This window comes from Petaurus breviceps, unplaced genomic scaffold (assembly GCF_028583685.1).
Source record: "Petaurus breviceps papuanus isolate PSGF00001 unplaced genomic scaffold, PetGlider_PUasm1.0 90604, whole genome shotgun sequence".
Classification (NCBI taxonomy): domain Eukaryota; kingdom Metazoa; phylum Chordata; class Mammalia; order Diprotodontia; family Petauridae; genus Petaurus; species Petaurus breviceps.
The window spans coordinates 94,072-106,331 of NW_027187285.1; positions in this window are offsets into that span (position 1 = coordinate 94,072).

Genomic DNA, 12,260 nt, shown 5'->3' on the forward strand with positions numbered 1-12,260 from the left:
GGTGAGTAGTAAAATGAGGCTCTCAATTCTTTATGGTGGTGACCTTATCAGAGGAAAGAAAGAGTCAATTTTAAAAGATGTGAAGACATGAATAGCCCTGGTCCTTATCAAACTAGAAGTGGGGGTACTACATGCTGACAAGTATTGACTAACCATGATTCAGAGTAAACATAAAACATTAGGAAAGGTCTAGGCCAAATATTATGGAGAAGCAGAAAAAAATGAAAGTAGACTTCTCATCCCTAAACCAAGATATCATCATTCATTCAGCAGGGTATTACTCAAAAGTCACTATGTACCCGGACCTGTGCTAAGTTCTAGGGAGACATGAGAAAGAAGACCTGATTCCTAACCTCTTTGGAAATTCAAGACACAAATATGAATAAATAACAAGGCAACAGAGACATCAGAAACCATTTTTTCAATTCTATCCTTGAATAAGAATACCATCCACAGCATACCCAACAAGAAGTCATTTTTGAAGACTGCAAAGGAGGGGTAACCCACTACCTCCTGAGAGAGCCTATTTCCTCTTCCTCCTCCTTCTCTTTTATATTATTCCTTACCTCCCTCTTGCCCCTAGGAATTATTCTTGGCTTCTCCAACTTACTAGGTCTACTTTATATCATCCCCTTCCTGGGTATTTGGGTAGCTTCTCTAGCTTAGCTGTTGCATGGCATATGCATAGGAACATAGATTTAAAGCTGGAAGGAACTTAGAAGTAATCTGGTCCAACCACTCCATTTTACAAATGAGGAAACTGAGGCCCAGAGAAGTTAAATGACTTGTTCAAGATCACACAGTTATTATATGCTAGAGCCAGGATTTGAACCCAGGTCCCTTGATTCCAGATCCCATACTCTTCATTATACTGCACATGTCCTACTTCACTCAGGCTTCTCTTTCTGAAGACAAAAATTCACCCAGATGCTTTTTCAACAGGAGCTTGGTCATCTTAGAAATATATGTGGACTAGCTTTAGAGGGAACCAAGTGTTCTTGGCTTTTGAGGTTCAATAATCACTTGCATGGCCAATTAAGTAGTTTCCTGATTTATAAATTAATAGTATATTAATATATATAATATAATATATTATATTAATATGTATTAATATAATATAATAATATTAATAAATTTATATTTATATAATTTATAAATAAAAAGATTCCCTTATTTTATGTTTGAAATTTTAGAGTGATCAAGGAGTTTTCCTTCTCCCATTACTCTAATACCCAATCATTTATAAAAAATCATCACTGTCATTCAGACCTGTATGCCCACTGCCTCCACTCTTGCCAAGGCTCTCATTACCTTCTATGTGGATTGTTGCATCAACTTCCTAAAAGGCTGTTCCATATCCTTCTCTCCTTGATTTCTGAAATCCATTCTTCATACTGCTGATAGAATAATCTTTTTTTAAATTTAGAGATATAATAAGTTTACTCCTTTGCTCAACAATCTTCAGTGGCTCCTCATTGACAAAGTATAAATTTCTTTACCTCTCATTTAATGGTCTTCACCAACTAGTACCAATCAATCTCATCTTAAAGACCAACCCCTTTATTTATTAAAAGGAGAATCTGACACTCTGTGATGTTTAGTACCTGGCAGATGGTTACACAACTAGATTGTGTTTGAAGGTCTCAAGTGAGATTATTTGAACAGATCCCACAAAATTTAGCTTCCAATCTACTGTTCTTTCCATTATCCAAGAATCTCCTAAACTGATGATCATCCTCACTTAAGAAAAAACCCAGTTTGCCTTTTTTCCAAAAGAAGTCAATTTTGGCAGGAGAATTACAGGATATATTTGGTCACTGACAACACTGACGAGTGTGAGAATATTTCCTGCGAGCCAATGCCATGTCCACCTTCGAGATACCAGATTTCATGCATTCTAAGGGAATTTCAAAGTCTAAATAGTATCATAGTTATAGTCATGGCCTCATGCACAGAATATTTGCAGGGGGATTTTGGCCATGATGATAATATTTTCAAAGAAAAATGAAAAGTGGCTGCTGTACTCCAGGCTTTATTAAATACATAGCTCTGTGCTCAGGTTGGGGGGGTTGCTTACCCTCAGGGACTGCAACAGATTGAATTGGAGAAGACAGAACAAGAACAGATAGCCAAGGTTACCATTATTAGCTCCTATATGTTTATCAAAAATGTCCACCTAAAATTATCTAAACAATGAAATGAGAATCATGGAGAAATAAAAACTAACATGGGGGAAATGCCTAACTCAGCAGCTGAAAAAATTGCTTAAATGGATATGGGAGAGAAAAATAGAAAAGTAATATCTAATCAGACAAAATATTCCAGACTTTTAAACTCTGGAAACCTTATTTTTTTTAATGTAATTTTTATTCTTATCAAATAAAAAAAAAATCACACAAGGAAGAGGTTCCCACCACCATACCTCTTGTATATTTGCTATTTTCTTCTGTCTTGACACCATTCTCAGCTCATCATTTCTGCCTCTGCACTTTTGTGCCCATTGTTTCTGCTATTCAATTAGTTAAACATTTATTAAGCACCTACTATGTGCCCATCACAGTGCTGAGGTGGGGATACAAATAAGAAAAAGAAAGGCGATCCCTGCCTTCAAGGAGCTTACAATCTAATGGGGAACAACAACACACAAAAGGATGCTGAAAAGGAAGGGGGGAAAGGATCACTGGGGAGTACCCAGCATGGGGACGTGATGTTTTATGGAGTCAAAACCAAGCAGAGCTTCTGATGGAGACAGGAGACTTACCTGGAAAGTTCAGATTCCTGCCTTTTATAAAGGAAGACTTTGGGAGGAGTTTAGTACTCCACCCTTCAGCCTCCAAGTCAGAGAGGGGAGGATTTCCTTTCTTCCTTTTCTGTTTCCCTTCCCCTTCCCCTTTCCCTTTCCCTCCCCATCCCTTTTCCCTTTTCTATGCCCTTTCCCCTTTCCTTCTCTTGGACAGGATAGGGAGGAACATTCTGGACATAACATGGGGTAGGAGACAATAGAACACATGAAGTAAGGTCCTAAGGATCTCTTTACTTAGAGGATTTTTATATTCAAAGATGATCAGTTCAGCCTCCTGCAGAAAGTGGGATTTGGGCTAAGACCAGGAAAACATGAGTAGAAGCATTCCAAGCATAGGGACAGCCAATGAAAACACACGGAGACAGGAGATAGCATTTCTTGTGGAAGGAACAGTGAATGGGCTGTTATCACTGGATCGAGGAGTGCCTCACTCACCTAGTCATTATTCAGTGACTCCCTATTACCTAGTATCAACTACAAACTTTTCTGGCACTTGAAGTTTTTGACAACCTGGCCCCATCAAATCTTTCCAGCTTTATTGTATATTACTTCCCACCACAGTTTGTTATCTAGCCATGTCGGCCTTTCTTCAGTTCCTTCCACACAAGAGTTCATCTCCTTTCTCCATGACTTTGCATTGGCTGTCTCCCATGCCTGGAATGTTCTCTTTCCTCACTACTACCTCATGGAATCTGTGGTGTCCTTCAAGATCCAACTCAAACTCCAATTTCTGCATGGAGTCTTTCCTGGTTCCAGTCCCCCCTCCCTTCCTCTCAGCGAGGTGGAATTGTCTTGGTCTACCTAAGCATGCATCTAAGAATCAGGCATGATTGTAGAAGGGTCAGAAGAGTAAGGGGCAGCTAGGTGGCGCCATAGTGCACAGAGCGCTGGGCCTGGAGTCAGGAAGACTCTTTTTCCTGAGTTCAAATCCAACCTCAGACACTTACTGTGTGACCCTGGGCAAGTCACTTAACCCTGTTTGCCTCAGTTTCCTCATCTGTAAAATGAGCTAGAGAAGGAAATGGCCAACCACCTCAGTATCTTTGCCAAGAAAATTCAAAATGGAGTCACAAGAGTTAGTCATGACTGAAAAATGACTAAACAGCAACAACAGAAGAGGAAAATATGTGTTTTCACTTGGAAGAAGTTAGATTTTTAATCCAATTTTATTCTACTGTGCTCTGGGCCAACCTTAAGCTAGATTGTGAGGTTCAAGTTTGTCTGTCCTCTGTGCACCCAACCTCTCAATTCTGCAATCTCCACTCCTACATTCCACTCACCTTACTCTGCCCCTCTCCTCACCTCAACAACCACCATGATTCCCTGTTTCTTGCATTGATCTATTCCTAAATAGATGTGACTTCAGGAAAAAGTCTGAAATTCATTCACACTGAGGTTTCAATGGCTGACCACAGAGATCAAAACCTTAAGCTTAAGAAATGACAGGATAACAGGGACCTTTCAGGATTTAGTCAGCAGCAGAGGTTTTGTATTTGAGGAGTATTAAGTTCTTTTTAGTGGCCCTGAAATAAAATGGTTTAGTCGACCAGCTATATATGTAGGGACTCCCCTAGCCCTATATAATCCTCCCTTCTTGGGTGTTCATCAAAGGCAACTTTTCATGTATCTGGAGTGCTTGAAACCTTGTCTGAGAGGGGAATTCACTGGACACTGCTAAGGTTTTGGCAGTAGCACAGTGGGAAAGGGTTCAGAAAGGATGCGGTAGAAAGGAAACCAGAGAAATTCTGCTAAACCTCCATATTGTAGTGTTACAGTCTTGTTCAATCCAATATCAGTTTCACAATATACTACAGAAAGAAAAAGAAAAAATAGGGAATAGTTTGGAAAAAGGAGATCCCTAACAAGTGAGGGAATCAGGAAAGGCCTTGTGGTGACAGCTGAGATAAGTTCTGAAGAAAAGTGAAGGATTTCAGGAGGCAGAGGTGAGGAAGGAGAATGGATCAAGCATGCATGGAGAAGGCACAGAGAGGGAGAAGGAATGTCCTGTGTAGTGAAACATTAAGTAGATAAGCCAGACTTGAACATGTGAAAGGAAGTCATTTGAGTGGCTGAATTGAGGGTGTGTGGACAGATTGTAGAAAGCTTTAAATACCAAACAAAGGAATTTTTTTTATTTTATCCTATAGGCAATAGAGAGTTCCCAGAGCTCCTAGAGCAGGTGACATGGTGAGACCTATGCTTAGGACAATAAATTTTGAAGTTACATGGAAGATTTATCCCCAAGGGGAGACACTAGAAGCTGGGAGACCAATCAAGAGGCTACTGAAAAATAGTCAGGTAAGAAAGGATGAAGTCCTGGCCATGTGTGGAGAAAAGGGGACAAATGTGAGAGATGTTGCAGGCCATCTCTGACCTTTGGTTTTTTCATCCATCAAATGAGGGTTTTGAACTAGATGATGTCCAAGGAACCAGGCATCTCACAATCCTATAGTTCCATGATGAGAAAGCTCTCAGTTTTGCTCCTGTGTCCATTCCATCCCACCACTTATTGACTGGTAACTGTGTAGCCCAACTCTCTGTGCTAGGTGCTCTGGGGAATACAGTAGCTCTGGCTGTCCCCACTTTTCTCAACTTTCAACCCTTTCCAAGTGCCTGAGAGCTGGGCTGAAATTCTTGGCAGCTCTGTGAGAGATGTTTTGAAGTTCCTTTTAAAAAGTCCAAGCTAATAACCTAGTGATTGCTTTTACGGCTTTCCAAGGAAGTGTGAAATGCTCTGATAGCTGTAGACAAAGTGTCAAGGGGGTCTTCTGGCAGTGAAGGGTGAGAAAGTTATTGCTTCCTCCTGTATTATTAAGCAATTGCACTTGGAGCCACTGCTGTGAATAAACTGAGGAGGAAGAAAGGCCTAAGATTTCATCTTTTTGTATCCTTGGCACTTAGCACAGTGCCTGGCACATAGTAGACAATTAATAAATGTTTTATTGGTTGATTGATAGAGCTGTAAAAGTATATGATTCATTGCTAAAAAGAGGGGAAATGTTGGGTCAGCCCTTACTTTTAAAAATGCTGTTCATTTTTTTTCCACTGGGAGAAAAATTAATTAATGTTTATTACATCCACCATATTAGTTTTGGGTCAAATTTATGATACAGTGGTGTTGGATTTTTATTGGCCACATTTATACTTTATAGTATATTGAATCCCATATAATCACCGTGTATCATACAATTTATAGAATTGTAGAATCATAATATTTCAGAGGAAGACAGTTACTAAGATGTGGAGAACTTAGCCCTACTTGTCATTGTTCCAATTAGGAAACTGAGTCCCAGAGAAGCGATGACATTGACTGCATTTCGAAAGGCATCAGAGCCAAGATTTGGGAAGCCTTAGTCCTGTGCTTTGATAAGACCATGTAAAGTACTGTGTTCTATTCTAGGTACCACGTGCTAGGAAGGATATTGACAAGCTGGAAAAGAATTTAGAGATAAGTGGATGGTGATGGGCCTGGGGATGTTTCCATCAAAAAGCAGTTTTTAAAATATCTACTCTGTTCTAGGCACTGTGTTAAGCTCTAGGGTTAAAAATTAAAAAAAAAAATAAACAATCCTTGCTCTCAAGGGACTGACATTATATCATGGGAGACACTATGTACCTAATATGTGTGTGTGTGAGTGTATGTATGAGCAGAATAAATATATGTAATATAAATACAAAATAAACCCAAGGTAGTCAGAGAGGAAGGACATTAACAGTTGGGGGAGGGGGAATCAGAGAGAGCTTTGTTTAGAAGGCAGGGCCTGAGCAACATCTCAAAAAAAAAATTCTTTAAGCGTATTTTAGGCATGAGAGATAGCAAAGGCACAGAGACACAGATTGGAAAATTATATATGAAAAACAGAGTTTAGTTTGATTGGACTGTTAAGACTATGATAGGGCATGATAGACATTTTAAATAGCTGAAGGGCAGTCATGTGAAAGAGAACTACTTTTTTGAGAGTTAGTAGGTTTCCCTTCTCTAGAAGTCTTTAGACAAAGGCTGAATAAGCCCTTCACATGTATAGCAGAAGTGTCAAAAACATAGCCTGTCGGCCACATGCAGCCCTCCAGATACTACAGACTGAGGCCTGAATCAGATGAAAGTATAATTAGGAACTAGTTAACAAAATAAATAAAAATACAATAAAAGATATATAATACTGGGGAGTCACAATCAGTATCACACAGGACTTGGCAGCTGCAACATTAGAGGATCAGAGGTCATTGAACGTGATATTCCAGAGGGCAAAGGAGCTAGGGCTACAACCATGAATCACTTACCTGGCAAAATTAAGCATAATACTTTAAGAGAAAAAATGGTCATTCAACAAAATAGAAGGTTTTTAAGCCTTCATAAGGAGTAGACCAGAACTAAACCAAAAATCTGACCTCTAATATCATGACCCATGAGAAGCATAAAGAGGTAAAAAGGGAAAAGAAAACATAAGGGATTCAAAAGAGCTAAACTGTTTATGGCCCTACATGGGAAGATGATCCTTGTAACTCTTAAAAATTATATCACTAATGGTACAGATAGAAGGCTCATATATAGACAGAGGGTATGAGTATAGAGTGAATTTGAGGGAATGACATAAAAAAGATGTACGATGTTACATTTTTAAACTAAGTCATATGTGACCTTCAGGGATCCTTATGTATAAATTTATTGTTATCCATTTCTATTAGAGTTTGACACCATTCTTATATAGAAAATGATTATTTAGGCATAGGATAAATTAGATGATTTCTGAGGACCTTTCCAGCTCTGATATTGTGACTCTGTGACTTTTCCAAGGTAAGTAGTGTTGGACCTGAGATTAGAACTCATTAAAATATGGGTCACTGGAGCATAATGAAAAGAACACTGCTCTTAGATTTAGGAGACATGGTCTTGAGGCCTCCCTTACAATTATTACAGAATGTAAATGCTATAGGAGTCTGGAGGAGGCAGCCATCAACCATGGTGTGGAGCAGCTGCAGACAGCTGTGTGTAGGAGTTGGGACTAGGCCTTAAAGACTTTGGATAGAGAGGTGGTGAAAGTAGGGCCTTAAAACAGGGCAAAGTCCCTAAACCTGTGCAAATTAGTCCAACTCAGCAAATTACCTATTTTAGAGGGACTTTGGCTTTTATTCCTTTGGATATTCGACAGCAGTGTGCTGTAGTGCATAGGGCCATACCTGGAATTAGGAAGGCATAGGTTCAAGCCCTGCCTTTAGCAATATATACTAGCTGTGGATCTCTGCATAGGTCATTTAAACTCCATGTTTTAAAGGCCACTTTTGAAAGATGAGTTTCTGATCTGCATCAAGGAGTTTCCATACTGGGAATTATATACACCAATGAAACTATAGGCTTTTTCTCAACAACAACAAAAAATCACAACATGACTGAGAACCCAGTAAATCCTCGGTGGACCCAGTCCCATAAATACATAATTCAGAAATGGGAGTTCAGAAAGATGCCCATTTATGTAACTTGAGAGTCGCCTTCCTAGGTCTACCAGACTTGAAAGTCAGCATTTTCCTCTTTCCGATGTTGTAGGAGAGCCTCCTTCTTTCCTGCCCTCTCTGTAGACATCTGTCGCTCCCACACACCCTCTGTGCCAGTTACTTTTAAGCTGCCCTGTTCATTTCAGAGAGATGAGAGAGAATTAGCTGTCAAGGGCGCCCAAAGACATTCTCACCTAGGAGAGGAGCCAGGAGACCCCCCAGAAAGGCGACACAAAATGTGTTCTCAGCTGTTGGTCTCTTCCTCGACATGCAATTATGGGATTGAAGGAAGAGCTGACAATGCAACCCTCAGCTCTCATTCTAAAAGTGACTGACAGTGACAGCATTGGTCTACATGTAGCTCGGGAAGATATCTGCCAGAGAAAGGGAAAGTTTTCCTTTCTAGTCTGATGCTCACACCTGGGCTGAGGTTTCTGCAACTCCTTCAGCAGGGTGATCTAGGCTTTGGGCAATAATAAGCTCATTTCTCGTTGTTCAGTCATTTCAATCATGTTCAACTTGTGACCCCATTTGGGGTTTTCTTGGCAAAGATACTGGAGTGATTTGCCATTTTCTTTTCTGGCTCATTTTACAGATGAGAAAACAGGCAAACAGGATTAAGTGGCTTGTCCAGGGCCACACAAGTAGTAAGTGTCTGAGGCCAGATCTGTCCTCAGGAAGACCTCAGGCCTGGTCCTCTATGCATTGTGCTACCTAGCTGTGGCCTCACTTCTATCTACCTAGCATTTAAAAGACTTGTAAAGAATTGTAAGGGAGGCAACACAGAAATATTTTCTCCATTTTGCTAATAAGGAAACTAAGACTCTGAAAATGTGATTTGCCAAGGATTTGAACTCAGGAAGATGAGTCTTCCTGACTTCAGGTTGGCCCTCTGTCCACTGTGCCACTCAACTGATATCATTTCTTTCTGCATCATTTCCCATTAGATCGCCTAATTGAGAGCTAGAAGAAATCACAAATGTAATACGTTCAGTTTATAAATGAGGAAACTAAGGCAAAGAGAGGCAAAATTACTCTTGCCAGGTCATGTAAGCAGCAGGTAGCAGAATGTTATTGGAACCCAGGTTCTTTGACTCCATTTCCAGTTTCTCTTTCATCTATACTACCCCCTTCCCTCTCCCTTCTCTCTCCTCCCTCCCTCCTCCCTCCCTCTTCCCCTCTTCCTCCTTCCTCCTCCCTCCCCTTCTCCCTTCCTCCTTCCTCCCTTCCCCTTCCTCCTCCCTCCTGCCTCCCCCTTTCTCCCCTGTCTCCCCTTCCTTCCCCCCTTGCCTCCTTTCCCTCCCCTCCCATGCTTGGGACTCTCTCCCTGGCTCTTCCATTAGTCTCTCTTTTAAGCAGGAGGGATGGGAAGAAAGTAACTGAACTTTTCGAAAAGTATTTCTGAAACATTAACCCCAAACAAAGATACGGGGTCAGCCTGAAGCAATTTACTTGAAGTCATTAAAATTTGCCTTCCACGAATATTGCATTTTCTTGTACCTCCTTTCCTCCCTGCTCTCTTCTTTCTGCCTTGGGGTACCCAGCTAGCATGGGTCCCCTATGTTACAGGAACAAAGCAATGGAAAGACCTCAGAAGTTGTGATCACGGGACTCAAGTTTAAATCCTCCCTATACCACTTACTACTAACTTGTGTGACTTTGGGTTAATCACTCTCCCACCCTCAGTTTTCTCATCTGTAAAATGGGGAGATTGAATTGGCTAAGAAGGTCATTCCCAGGTCTATGAAGTACTGAAATTAAGGTATCCCCACTAAAGTTGAGGGGGGGGACTTAGTGTGTTACCCTTCCTGGAGGCATGAATGAGAAACTCAAAATATTTCTTAACCCAAAGGAATAATAATAATAGTAATAATATTGTTGTTTTTGTTTAGTTGATTAGTTGTGTTGGTTCTTCAATGACTCCGTCTGGTGTTTTCTTGGCAAAGATAATAGGGCAGTTCGCTATTTCCCTTCTCCAGCCCATTTTACAGATAGAGAAGTTGAGACTTACCCAGGTGACACAGCAGGCCAGATTTTAATTCAGTAACTCCAGGTCATGCTCTCTATTCATTTTGCCACCTGGCTGTCTCAATAATAATAATAATAATAACTTGTCATTTCTATAGTGCTTATTATGTGCCAGTAATTGTAGTAAGCCCTTTGCAATTTCTTTCTCATTTAGTCTTCACAACAGCTTTGGGAGGTGGGTGCTGCTGCTGAGGCAGAGATAAGTGACTTGGCCAGAGTCACATGGCTGGTAAATGTCTGATTATTAATCTTGGAATTTAAAGTTCTATGATAGTCAGGATGAAATGTGTCCTTCATAGGGGAGCTCTCGAATCACATCATGTGGGAAATGATGTTAAGGCCTGTTTTTCTCAGGTTTAATGTGGTGTGATTGCCTAATGAGCTTTGCAAGATAAATCAATCAAGGGGCAGCTAGGTGGCACAGGAAATAGAGCACAGGCCCTGGACTCCGGAAGACTTGAGTTCAAATTTGGCCTCAGGCACTTGACACTTAACTAGCTACGTGACCTTGGGCAAGTCACTTAACCCCAATTGCCTTGCCTCCCCCCCTCCAAAAAAATTCAGTCAACAAGGAGCATAAACATTTAGAACTGGAGAGGATCTCACTGGACACCTTCTCTGAGCCTCTCATCTTACAGATAAGGAAACTGAGTCCCAGAGAGGTTGTGTCAAATAGCAGATGGTAAATTGGAGAGGTAAGAAAGGAACTAACATCCTCTGACCCTGAATCCGGAGTTTTTTTCCACTATATGTTACCCCATTTCAGGTACTTTCTGTCCCCCTCCTTCACCAGAATTTTCTCCCCTCATCCCTCTTCTTCAGTCACTTCTCTGACCTAGCATTCTTTTTCTTACCACTGCTCCTGTAGGAGAGACAACAAAGGGGGTCACTGTTTACAGCAGGTCCCATGTTAAAATATACACAAGTCCCTGTGACATATTGACCATAATGGAAAGAGCTGGGGTCTAGAGTTAGGAAACAGGGACTCAGGTTCAGGCTGTGAAATTTAGGAATTTGCACCTGCTGCTCAGCCTGATCTCAACTGTGAATTCCCCTCCCTGGATAATCTCATCACCTCTAATCTCATCTCCATATCAAGCCTTGATTGCCAAAACATCCTTTAGCCTCCTCTCTCCTCTGATTGGAGCGCTGGAGGGTGGAGGATGAAACTCCTCCCAATGTCTTCCTTTTTAGAGGGCAGAGACTGGATTCAGCTCATTCTACTTTGCATCTTCTACTTTGCCTGGTTTTAGCACCATGAAAGCAAGATGTCTTGGTGCTACATACCCTTTGGTTCACCTGGGCTTTCTGCTTCATTTTGTGTGTGGTCTCCCCTTTTAGACTACAAGTTCTACTGAGCAACCAGCTGCCTCACCTGGCATATAATAGGAACTTAATAAATGTTTATTGAATTGGATTGAATTGTAATTGTGAGACCATTCGAATGACTTCCTTTCTCTACAAATCAGATAGGTGGCACATTAGATAGAGCAATGGACCTAGAGTCAGGAAGACCTAGTTCAAATCCAGCCTCAGATACTGTGACCCTGGGCAAGTCATTTAACCTTTGTCTGCCTCAGTCTCTTCATCTGTTAAATGGGGATAATAATAGCACCTGCTTCCCAGGGTTGTTATGAAGATAAAATGAGATATTTGTAAAGCATTTTGCAAAACTTAAAGTGCCTGTAAATGCTTATTATTATTATTATTATCTATAAAATGCCACTTGCAAAAATAAAGAAGTTTGATATTATTTGCGATATTCCACACCTATAGTTCCCCACTTACCTCACAGGATCACCAAGGAAATGTTAAGGTAGGGTAGCCCGGTTCCTGAGAGAGGACAGCAATATTCCCTTTTTTCCCAAACCAGGTTTCTTTTATGTGCAGGTCAGCCTGGAACCTTGGAACCTCTATTGATATCTTAAACTGTGCAAAA